Source organism: Agelaius tricolor, unplaced genomic scaffold, assembly GCF_023055355.1.
Source record: "Agelaius tricolor isolate 1412-34295 unplaced genomic scaffold, bAgeTri1.0.p SCAF_5, whole genome shotgun sequence".
In the NCBI taxonomy this organism is placed as follows: Eukaryota; Metazoa; Chordata; class Aves; order Passeriformes; family Icteridae; genus Agelaius; species Agelaius tricolor.
The window spans coordinates 8114292-8127621 of record NW_027269265.1 but is presented as its reverse complement, the minus strand read 5'-3'; positions in this window follow the sequence as shown (position 1 = coordinate 8127621).

Below are 13330 nucleotides of genomic sequence, written 5' to 3'. Positions count from 1 at the left end.
GTCCTAAGGGGATTGCTATGCTAAGCTTGACACGTGGCCATTCTTCCTTACCAGTGAGCTGCTGCCTCTGCCTGGTCCTGCTGCCAAATCCATGCCATGATTGCTCAATCCTTGTACCAACATTTTGGTCAGACATGGGTCTCTGGATGGCCTTTTACAAGGCTTTTGGGAGACTGCCAATCCAGAACCATGATTTTCCAGACAGCAAAAAACCAAAGGCAGCCAGTGATATCCAGGGTATGTCCAGGCAGCTTTCCCAGTGCCCACAGCCAGGAGAGACCAGAGCACAAGTCTGCACAGAGGGATGAAGGCAGGAGCAAAGGCTGGTGCTGCCTGGATTGGAGATGTTGTTTCCCTCTCATCTCCCTGCTCATTACAATTTGCCACAGAAGTCAGATCAGATCACAGATCACAGAGTGTTTGCTCCTATGCTGTTTTCTGTGTGAACTGGAGCAGGAAGAAGAGAATACCTGAGCTCCAGCAGAAACTGTTTTCACTGATTTTCTGACAGATACCAAAGCCACCTTCACTCCTACAGCAATTTCTGCATTTCCAAAGTTTTTAGCTGAGCTGGAGCATATTTTGCAATCCAGACTTGATTTAGGTTCTTTAGGTGATGGTGAATTCACAACCTCATGAACTAAATTGTTCTAATAATCTCAATGGTCAAAAATTTCTGCCTTATCCTTTACCTGAATTTATCTGTCTTCAGCATCCAGCTACAAAATCTCATTATGCTATTGTCAGTGAGATTAAGGTGTTCCCTCCACACAGGTACACAGGGCAGCATTAATCTGCCCAGGTTTAGACATCTGCAGTGCACACCTACATATGCATCAGTCATCAGTGATGCTTATATGGTCAGAGGAGAGAAATGAAGACTAGCATGATGTGAATCACCTCCCTTAAAATAGATGTCTGGCACACATCAGATGAACTACCCTGCAGCAGTGCCTCTTTCTTTCAGACTGGATGGCCAGCTCAATCAAAACTTAAGGGAAGTGCATCTTCACAGACGAGGAGTAGCTACCACTTAACCTAGCAAAGTTATTTGGAGCAAGTTATAGTCTAACCTATAGAAGAAAAAAAAAGCCCACTGTGAGAGACTGATAGAGATGCAGGCCATCAAGTGTACTTCCTAGGATGATTCAAGCCTGTTCTTCACTCTGTATCTGCAAATGGTGGTTGATGGCTGGAAATTACTTTCATCTCACTGCAGAGAGTCAGTGCCATGTCCATTTGTCACTTTGGTCCCAGATGAGCCTTCAGGTTTAAGCATCTGCAAATTATTCCTGTTTCCAGCTCCTGGTGTTGCAGGGTCTCCTGGAATTTATCTTGGTTCACCTCAAGTAGATTAAATAGAAGAAAAGTTGTTGAGTTTTAAAACTGAGGAAACTAATAGGCTAATATTTCCTTTATTTTATCTGATCAGATTTAGAAATTGCTTCTACCTCAGCTGTGGAATAAAGTATCGGGGTTATATCCAAAGAGACTTCAAAGTCTGGTTTATCACTGTATGGAGAAATGGGTAAAAATCAATAAGATTCAACTTTAATTGATTTCCTATAGGGAAGAGCCTGCTCTATAGTATCTGAAAGCCATTAGTCAATGTGTCTTTGAAGTATTAAATTTATTATGAAAACCCTGAAGATATTCTATTTTAAATACATGGAACCTTACGTGTTTACTGGATTATAGGCATGTATTAAATACAACACTCACCCTCCAATGGAGCACAGCACTGTTTTCACACTATCATTATTCTGAATCTCATCTTGCTCCAGCAAGTTCACAGAAAAGGTACCTATAAAATGCCTATCTGGCATTGTGCCCACTTAATTATCATCTCAGGGATTATTATAATGGGCACATGGGAATCTCCTTTGAGAGTGCAAGACCCATAAAATAGCATCTTTTTTATGCTTTGATGTTTAGGACCTTTTTTCAAATGCCTCAGGTGTCTGAAAAAGGGTCCTGGGCTTGGGGTGGTATTAGTGGGTGGTTTTGCACTTGTCTGTGTTTGTGTCTAGTTTATATTTACTGTGCCTCACACAACCAATCTTTTGGCAGCTCATTTTCTCAGAGATGAAGTTACTTTCTAAGGAAAAAAATTCACTCACTACACCCAGACCTTTACAGGTCCAGCAGTGCAGGACTTTGTCATACCCTGCCCCACGTTGAAGCTGCTAGAAAAACACAAGCGAGCCCAAAGTGTGATTCAGTGAATGTCCCTCACCTGGGCTCAGATATTACCTCATTTCATTATGTCTTCAGGCAGGGTTTCTCCTGAAAGTAGAAACTTTTATAGTAAATTAAACCACTGCACTTCAAAAACTCCTATGGGGTAAATTCACAAATATTTCTTCTACTGATGATGAAACATGCCCAGGTCCATTAACAGAGAAAACAATTTATTCCCAAGAAATAAAACTACTGAATGATGACATATTAATTTAAATCACATGCATTATGTCAAATAGATTGCTTTTCTGTTTATGAACTAGAAACAATGGGCTTTTCTATTTATCCTTTTAAAACTTCTTTAGCAGTGTTATGAATAGTTCAAGATGTAGCATTGACAGTTCTAATTCATGAGCTGGGGCGCTAGTTATTAATTCCTTTTCTTGCCTTAAAATCTTTAATAAATCAGAGATTTGTCTCCTTTCTTATTTATTTTCAGGGTGGGGAATGATGCTGTAGGGAATGTTCATGTCTAGACAACAGTCTCCATGTAGAATGAGCAGGGCACACTCATGCACACAAACAGGGAATTAATTTACTTTATTTCAAATTTCCTTGTCATTTTTGCCCTGTGATAATTTGAGCTGGAAGATTTTGCATCAAAGTGTTACAAATAAAAGGCTGATGCTACTCCCACACCTGGAAAGGCAATGGAGCTGGATTAAGAGCATAAATCTGAAGAGGGGTGTTTCCACAGGATAAGACTAAAAACTTCATTTCCCAGGACCAGCTATGGAAAAATAAATCCTGGTGAGGGGATGCACCATTTCACTGGTGTCCCAGAGAACCAAGCTGCTTGATATGGAAAAAATGTTCATAGCTGTTTCTCCCATCCCCAAGGACTCTTCAGATTGGTTTTGTTCATGTACCTCATATCTATTCTCAATGAACAGAGAGCTGAAATGGCTGTTCAGGAGCAAAACCTGCCCCCAAGAGAGCCCAAAAACACTGCACACTTCTGTAGAAACCATTTCAGGCATTTCTGAGCTCTCAACTGCAGTGTGGGAGAATACTGGTCCTGTGGGGGAAGAGGAGGGGAGGGATGAGAATGAATTTCACCCAGACAGGATGGGTTTGCTGTTCATTACTTGGTCTCATTTCAGACACTGCAGTTGTCCTAGCAGCACCCCTGAGAAGTGTCTGCAGCAATCACTTCCTGATGAAAAGTGCCTAAAAATTATAAAAGTAAAACTGTGAACTAGTTCTAAAGACACACATAAGATAATTTGATTGATACAAGAAATATTTTTAATGATACAATATCTGCCTGAAAAAAAATTCTCTAGTGCTTAAATAGAAGCTTTTAATAGCAAGCAGAATATAAGGCAATTCCCTACAGCCTAAATAATTTTACATATGGGTACAGACAGTGGTTGACTAGGGCAAGCAACTAATATTAACTTATTCTTTAATTCCTTGGGAAAGAGAAACATCTTAAGACTTTTGAAACAAGTCATATGTTGAACTTGACAGGTTTCATCCCATTATGTAGGGTGATTTGAAAAGTGATTTGACTAAGCAAATGTTTCTCCTTCTTTACAAACTGAACCAGAGTATTTTCCATAACTGTTTGGATTATGCAAAAGTTTCCCAAACATTATTAAGGTTTCTGACCTTACTGTTTGTGAAGGCTTTGATGGCTATGGAAAAGTCTGGGAATGACAAGACCTGGTGCTTGCAATGGAAGCAGAGGAATAGAGAAAAGAGGAGCGTGATGTTGCATTAAAGTCTCTTTCATGAGAAAAATCATCTTTCTCCTGCTTGGATGTCATGGCAAGAGGGCATATATGAATATAAGGCAAGAAAATAATGTATTGATTTTGCTGTTAGATGTTATAATACATTCTTTGTTGTTCCAGGAAAGGTTAACCGTGTTGCCCAAAAGAGAAACAGGCTATTATGTTCTGAACTATTCCTGAAGGCAATGAAAGTACATTTAAAAGGCATTACCCTAAGCTACAACAGAGTGTAGGAGAGGCTAATGTTTAACTTAGCATACAACATGATGAGAAACAAACTTCAGTGCTTATTTGGAGAGCCAGACTTTCCCAAATGGGGTTTAAAAGAAAGTTTATTTGTTAATGTGCCAAAGGCACCAACCCCCTCACTTGTCATCTACCTCTAGTTTCCAGAATACCAATAAGTTTCCTTAATTTCTCCCCTTCCTCAGAGTGGTGGTAGCAGTTAATGTGACTGAAGCAGGGACTTCCAAGTAGTCAAGAAGAATTTTGCAGTTCATGTTGCCCTGGTGAGTCACTGCTGTTGAGTCAGATGTTGTCCCTCTGTGCACTCAGTTAGGTGCACCCCATGTCTGGCTGGTGCCACTGCCCTGTGGTCACCACTGCCCCAGGCATCGAGTCAGAGGAATCCCCTGCTTGCACCTGATGGAGGGAATCAGGCACTTGCAGGAAGGGATTTACCTCAGCTCAGATTCCTGGTTTAGGATGTGATGATTGACCCCCTGGCAAAACCTCCTCCTCTTCTCTGCAGTCTCAGGAGTTTCAGACAAGTAGCTCATTTTCAGACAGCTAAAAGTAGATGGTTTAGCTTGAGGTTAAAATACCTGTAAATGGAGGTGTTTACATAGGAACTACCTGCCTACAACAAGTACCACAACAAGTGGGTCAATGCCATCAGCAGAGCCAAGGGAGATGAGCATGCACTGTGTCTACTAGGGCTGTGTTGGTTCCTTCTCCAAGCTTCTCTGATCATAAAGATTAGGGTTGCAAGGAAAAACTCATCAATTCATGCATTTTAAACCAAAATTAAGATTTAGTTAAGCGGTAATGTTTATTAGTTTGTTAAAAACCTATTTAACCAGCAATCCATGAACCATATATTCAGGGTTAGTATTAGCAATACGACAACAACAAAACAAAACAAAACAAAACAAAAAACCACAGTAGGAGATGTTTATACAAGGTTAATATAACACAATGGAATTCTAAATACTCCTCTATAATCAAGGCCCCAAATCCCAGTTTTTCAACCACACCCTCACTGAGTTGTAAGCAGCCCCTAGGCCAGGTGGGAACAAACAGGAACCTTGGAAATGTGGGTTCCCCTGTTTCACACCTCTTCCCACGGGGGTGTAGGTGCTCCAGCTTCAGGTGTGTGTGTGCTGCAGGCTGCAGTCCCCTAACACACACACACACACCCTCATGAGAAAGCCACCATGAGCTCCTCTGAGGCCACTGAGGTGTCTAGAACCAGTTCACATGTTTTGAGCTACCTGAGACATATTGGGAAGGCTGGTGGGTATGATGTGGGACTTGGGTGACATTCTGGGACAGCAGCTGGAGGTCAGATAGGATAACCCAAAACATCTCAGGTGACACTGGACAACCTACATCTGGGTAACTGAGGACAAGCTCCATGTTCTTCTGTTCTCTTCTCACATACGTCAGAGGCTGTGTTCACATGGTTTGTGATCAGCCCTGGAGGCTGAATCCCATGATCCCATGAAAACACTCAGATTTTGTGTCTTGCTGCTTGTATCTGCAGGCTTTCTGCTCTTGAAATGTCTGATAGCTTTCTTCCCCCCAGCTGGAGTTCCTCCTTCAGTGGAATGCAAAAGGCAGCTCTGTAGGCTCCATGCTCCACTCCCTCCATCACCTTTGCCATTAAGCACAGTTTCCCCAAGAGCCAGGGAGAGAGTGATGGAGAGACAGGAGATACATCCAGTGCAGGATGCCTCTGAGTGCTGAGGCATGCCCTTTTTTGAGAAACTGTCAGTATGAGAATTGATTTCTATTTCAAGGAGATCAAAGCTGGCCAGCAATTAACCATTTCCAGGAATTACTGGCTGACCCCTGCAGTGTAATGCGTGGGGAAGACATTTTCAGTGCCAAGCCTGCTGTTTCATTCAGCATTTTGGGAATGATTAGCTGGACAGGGTCAGAGCATGGGATCAGTACAATCGTTCTTGCAGCACCTGCCTCTCTCTCTCGGGGTCCCTGTGTGAGGGAGAGCAGCCAGGTTATGCATTCTTCACATCTGGAGAAAATCTCCTCTTGCCTCCATCCCTATGGCTGTGCTTCCTCCCCTGCCTCATAACCACCCATTTGTCCTGTGCCTTTTCATCTGGGCTTCTTCAGGAACATTTACTGAGTTCCCTGGGGATCAGTGGCTGTCACTCACAGTGGGAACATGCTCCTTGCAGCTCCACACAGCTATGGCTGCCACAGCACTACCGCTGGCTTCTCCAGAGTAGAAGGGAAGGGGGAAGACTCATACTTCAATAGATATGACCCCAAACTGGGAATTTGACACTGAGCACTGTGTAATGGCTAAAGCAGCCTCTTTTTCCTATTCCTTTTCAGATTGGTTTTGTCTCTATAATGATCCTAGTCAAAATTACCATTTAAATATTTTTTCAACTAAAAGAAAAGACTTTTTCATGACATAGACATTTAGATAGAACTGTTTCCATTTTCATTCTTTCTAAAAAAAGAGCTTAAGCAAACTTTTTAAATTTGTGAAGAGAAATTTAAATACATGACAAAGAACAACATTTTCAATGACATTTTTCTTCCTTGTAATGTAAAAAAGATTTTATATATATATATTCATATTTATATCTTCCCAAAGCTGCTCTCACAAAGAAATGCAGAAGAAGCTTTCAGAAACCTTACAACTGAATTTTCTTTTTCAAAGCTGGAATGGGAAGAGATAATGCTGATCCTTCTCTCTCAGGATCCCCCGCTAGGAGAGGAAGGATGGCTGAAAAATTTACTGCATTAATCTATGAGCTCCCTGTGGAACATGTCCTGTCACACAGGGCTGGGGTTTTGCAGAAATTCAGGTATTCTGGCATGCACTGCTAGTGAATGGAAGAGGTAAATTAAGAAGAGCTATTTTAAGAAAACCTAAATCCACAAGGCAGGTCAATGGCTGGGAGGGTGCAATGCCCAGCAGTGGTGCTCACAGCATCTGCAAATTTTCTGCTGGGAGCATTGCAGCAAAAACCAGGCTTTACCAAGAATTAGCCTGTCTGTCACTTCTTTCAGCTCCCAAATATCCCTCACTCCATACCTCTTCCTCCCCTCCTGCTCCCTCCATCTCTTCTCCTGAGCACCTCCCACATACAGCCTTGCCTTTCAAGATGCAGTGCTCAGACACTTGGCTGATAATCACAACTCAGGAATTGCAATGTCCTTCTCTGTGTTCTTTACAGATTTCTTTCTGGATTAGGTACTTCTATGCTGTTGTAAATTGTGGTTTTCTGGCCCTTCACTGTGAGATGGATGCCTCTCCACTTCCACGAGCTCCATCTTCTCCACTGCTTTAAAACTTTCCCTTTTCTTCTGGTAAGGCTTCAAGTTTTTTCCTTGGTTTGGTCTGACCTTTATTTACTTGATCATTCTCCTTTACTTCCACATTATACTTTCACCTGAGAGCTTTTGGAGGTTTTTATGGAACTACCTTTTCCCATTAAAAGGAATAGTGTGGTGCTGTCTGCACAGGCACCATATCACCCTCCTCTAAATGCCATCCCCTCTGACTGCCCACAGATGTTACAGACTCACAAACATTAAACCCAAGAGCAACCAGCAAATCCTGTTATCTGCCTTCCCATTAAGAGCTCAGGGCATCCCATTTTCATCTGTTCAGCTCACTAATGTAGTGGCCCATGTTTTTTCTCCAGTAGCATATCTACATACTACAATCAACTCTCAGGTTTCTATCTGATAATTCGAGGGATCCATCCCTCTAGAACTTGGATACACAGGCATTTTCAGGAGCCATCCCATCATTTCATGTGTTTTCTACAGTTCACTCAAGTTCTGAGAAGCTGTAACACCAAAAAGTGCATGCAGGTTGCAGCACTGCACTTTGCACTGGATTTCAGGGTCCTGCATGGAGAACAAATCTCCACTTCTTCTCACCACTGTTGTCCTGGTTTTTCAGCTAAAGATTGGATTTGAAAATTTACAGACACTACATCTTTTGGAGTGCAGGATGTGATACACTTGAGCTGCCTCTTCTTTATGAATCTGACAACTTTGTCAGAATTATTGCTTTACAGCATATAGTTTTGGCATGTTCCATATAAGTTTAATCTGCTTTCTGTGTTTTCAGATTTTGCACCTTTCTGTGATAAAACTCTATTTGTTAGAGTAACCCCAGAACAACAAGCAAACAAGATTGCTTTGATGACTGACTGATACTTTAATTTACTGTATTAACACTTTTGCATGATATAAATATTTCGGGGTAGTTTTGTGATATTTTAATTATTCATTTGATAATTTAATTGATTAGTTGTCTGGATATTGCTTAGCCTAGAACAGAAAAAAAAACTGTCAAGTGTGTGAGACAAGAGTGCATTTTCCAGCTCCTCCTCATAACAGAACAACACTGCTCATGGTACATTTATGTCTGTTCTGGGCCACAAATACCCATCTCCAAACCTCCTTCTGGAAATTGGCCTGCCTCAGTTCTTGCTTTTCTCTTCTTCCTGGCAGCCCTTCTTTAAAAACTCTTCATAATGGTCTTAGGGATAGACTTCTCTCTGGTGCCTTTCTATACATTTATAATTTTTCTGCACCTCATTAACTTCTCATTTATATTGATTGCTAGCTACTTTCCTTTCTTTCCCTCCATTTATTATATATTGCTATTTTATTTCCAGTTGCTGCCTTCTTTCCCTGCTGAACTAGGGTGGCCTTTTGCCAAAGTTCTCAGCTTGACATCAGTCAGTGTGCCGAGATGCTGAGACTATCAGCCGCCATCCTGACCAATACTGTCTCCTTATTTCTTGCTTTCTCCCTTTCCTCCTAGTCAGGCTGTCTGTCTCCAGCTACTGACTCTTATTTAGACAAAAAGCTTTTTAGTCAGACATTTCTGTCTTTGCACAGCATCTGCCAGGGCTTGATCCACTGCAAGAACTCAATGGGCTGAAGCTTTAAGTGGGTGTTCACAGGAGGAAAAGCAGTAACTGCTCCAGAAGGTAGCACCCTTCAGCTGCAGCACACCAAGTGACCATGCTGAGATCCCTTCAGCCTGAGGAAAGCAGAACAGCTGAAAGCCCTGCTCAGGGGCTTTCAGTAGCCCTGCTTCCCTTTGCACTGGAGTCAGGCTTCTCCCCTGCTCAGTTGACCTGCATCAGTCAAGCAGGGGAATGAAGAACATTTCTACAGGCAACACATTCACAAAGCATCTTCAAATATTGTGTGAGCAAATGATTAGCTGTACATAATATTACAGAATCACAGAATAAGCTGAGTTGGAAGACACTCACAAGGATCATCAAGTCCAGCTCCTGGCCCTGAACAGAACCATCCCAAAACTCACACCATATGCCCCAAGAGTATTTCCCAAATGCTTCTATTGCTCCAACAAGGAATGAAGAACTGAACCTGGGGACAGGACACTGCTCCTTTTGGCCCTGGCTTTCTTTGATTGCTTTTCCCATGAAGGAAGTGGGACAAAAGAAGGTAAAAACACCTTCACACTCTAGTTAGCCACCCTGGTGATGTGAATACCTGTTTCCCTTTCTCTAAATAACACACTGCTGCATGTCGTGATCAGTGACTTTGACTAATGTAATTATTAAAGACTCAAAAGTTGTACTTGTGTTTGTCACAACAGATCAAAGTTATGCTTTTATTAGTCTCCATGCAAGCAGTGTGGCTCTGTAATACATCAGTTACCACTTATTATTCAGTTGGTGTGAAGGGAATGAAAGAAGAAAAAGAGGGCTCATGTGTGTGTAATGCTATTTTTCAATTCGTTTACTTGTGGGTTTGAGCATTAAATTGGATAAGTAAAAGATGGTGGATAGGACCCATCTGCCAGGAAATTGCTTGCATGTGGCCTTCTGCTACTCTCCTGCATTTGAGCAGTGGTACAGAGTGTGTGGGTTGATTAATTCATTCAAGTCCCTCTGGGACACACAGCCTGCCCAAGAACATACATCCTAATAAATAAAAACTCAGTCACATCATCACAGAATGGTTGAGGGTGGAAGGCACCTCTGGAGGTTATCTAGTCCAATCTCCCTGCTCCATCAGGGTCCCGAAGGTAGGCTGCACAGGATGAGGCTGGAATATCTCCAGAGAAGGAGACTCCAGAAGCTCTCTGGGAAGCCTGTTCTGGTACTCTAGCACTCTAAAAAAACTTTACTCAAGTTTTACCTTGTCCATGAAAAGCACTTCATGCAAATATTAATAAAGCCACATTTGTGTAGACTGAAGAAAAGAGAAAATTCCCTTCTCCCTCTCCCTTTGCTCCCCACATCAGCACAGCGAGGGTCCCACCTGACAGAAATCCCACTCATGCTTCCCACAGGTATTGCAGACCTCAGTGGGATTGAGTATCTACATGCCACACAGAAAAAAGACCAAATTCTTGGCAGTTTTAGATGGGTAAATCAGATCTTTTATTCTTTTTATGTTGTTTACCATTTTCAAAAACTTGTACACTTCCCCTTCCAGACCTTATCCACATCTCCTGTATGTTTCCTTTGGTTCACTCTCAATCTCACCTCCCAAAGTCCTCTCCAGTTCATGCAGACCTTTGCATGTCCAGGAGAAGTGTATAATAAGGGCATTCCATTACCAGTCCACAGATCTTGTAGGGAGGCAGATATTTTGGGATTGCAGCTACTGTGAGCTCATGTGCTTCAGTCATCAGACAAAAAATATTAGCAGGTACTCAAATGCTCTACAGTGTTCCTCAATTCTCCAGTGTTATCCTGGCACAACATCCACTTACAAGGGGACCAAGGTCAGACTTCTAAATCCTTTGGGTGAGCAGCTAGAGGACTGAATATACCACAATATTTACTCTCTAGAGTGCAGAGAATAAATATTTCCACTTGCCAAAGAACTGTTCTAAATAATCTTTCTCCTTTTGTGGCTGTTTGGGTAGCACATCACAGCTTGCTTCTCTAGACTCATCATTGCTTTCACAGCCCTGATGAGGCTTATGATTGCTTTAATACACCGGATCCTTGGGTAAGCCCAGTGGTACTATCTGAGGCTTTCATTAGGGATGATAAAGCTAAAAATAGCAGGCATGCTCAGAGTCCATGGGGATCAACTGAATCCCTTCTACACTGAATAATACTCTTCTTTCTCTCAAAACTTGCTTTAAATGGGAAGGCTTTTTGCAGCATTTTGCTCTAATGGAAAATTCAGAGCCTTTATCTTTCCTTTTGTCATGCTTAAACTTTGGGTAACAACAGAAGGACTGAGCAGCAGCAAGAGCTGAGCTAAGAACATCATCCTCTGCAAAGAAAAATCACAGATTAAGTTGCTTCTAGGGAGAACTATTTACAACTCAGTCTTCAAATAAAAAATACAAGGAATAGTATCCCTTAGCAACCCTGACAAAATCCTTGCTTTATCGCACGAAATAAATTGTTTTATTATATACAATCATGTTCAATCCTCAAATCAGAGATAATTCAAAGCTTGCATGGTCCAGAATGGTGTATTTGAGCCTTCCTTATGGCACTGTGGTTCAATTTAGCCATCTTTGCAGAATTAGCTTTCTCAAAACTTGTAAAATGTCAATCTATGTCATTGAAGAAGAAGCAAAATTAACCCAAGGTGACAGCAGTCCCCTGCAGCATCCCATTGTGCCCACCCCAGGTGCTTGCAGGAGTCACTTTTCTTCCCAAAGCAACTCACTTTTCAGCATGGGGAAACTGAAAATTCAAGCTTGGAAAATCACCAGGTTCCTGATCCTTTCTCCTGCAAACTCATTTCTGCTCCTGGGATAGTCTAACCTGACAAAAGTAACAGTAGAAAGAAAGGGCATGAATAGAAAATTACTATCCTTATACATTTGTTTTGGCTTTCTCTAACATCCAGGTGGGTGTTTCAAAGGTAGGTAATTGGCACTGCAGAAGGTAGAATGGGAGTCAGTGGAATCGCCCTGGAAATGTATTTTCCTTGGGATCATTGTGAAATTGCTTTCCAGCAGCACTTGCAAGACAACTTGGAAGGATAGAATGGAACAAATTAATTGGAGTTAATTTTAATATTTAATAGGAAATCCTCATGAGTGGAATCCCAGAGAAAAATGTCAAGGTTTAATTGCTTTCTGCATTTCTGCACACAGACACACACCTACACAGGAACAGCCGGCACAGATTTCCTTTGCTTCACTGAAACTTCAGGGTTTCAGTGCTCTTTCTGTTTTTGGAAGCCTTAGGTGGTGGCCTGTGGTCATCCAAACCCTTCAGCACAGCAAGCTCTCACACCAGCATTGCAGGCAGCTGAAGAAATACCCTGGTACCTTCTGGACACCCTAGAGCAGGGCTTTGTGTGGCTAAGCCAGAAGTTTACTTTATAGGCACAACTAAACACAGAGGTTTAGTTGTGCCTATAAATGGTTTCTTCATGCATGTGGCAGATACCATAACATTTGTCCTTAACAAAGTATAAAAGAAAGTAAGTTGAAAAGATAAAATCCAAAGTAGACAGCATTTTTGCACATTTTCTAAAACCAGAAATAAAGAGAGTTTGAACAGCTCCACTCACTGCTCGTGCCCTGCTCACACCCAGCACAGAAGCTGCCAGACCACAGAGCTCTGCATAGCCCTGGTGTGTCTGGAGACACTGATTGTCATATTAACTCCCTCCTCAATTAACATCCACCACCATCAGGGGTAACAGAAGACTTTCTGTACCAATGACCCAGTGGTTTTATGAGCGTTCAGCAGGCACCAGCCTCATGTCTATAATGCAGGACTGTTTGGTTCCAGCCCTGGCTGATACTGGTCCCCAAATGCCTGTTTATTACAGGATGTGAGAATGATGGGCCATACAGACATCTGTGTTAACCTCACTGTGTTCCCTGTCTGAGTCCTGCCCTAATTAAATTTGGGAGCCTGCTAATTTCTCCATGGACCAGTTTGCAGAACAGACAGAGAGTTCTCTGCTGAGATAATGAAACTGTTATAATCTGTAGGACATGTTTTCCTGGGCAGGGGAGCTTATGCTTCTGGTTAAAAAAAGAGCTGAAAAAGCTTGAAATTTTACCATTTTTCTAAGATGGTAGCCACTATTTTTGCATCTCTCTGGGAATTCCCATCACGCCATTGACAACATGGTGAATTGCATAGCTCTGCCATATC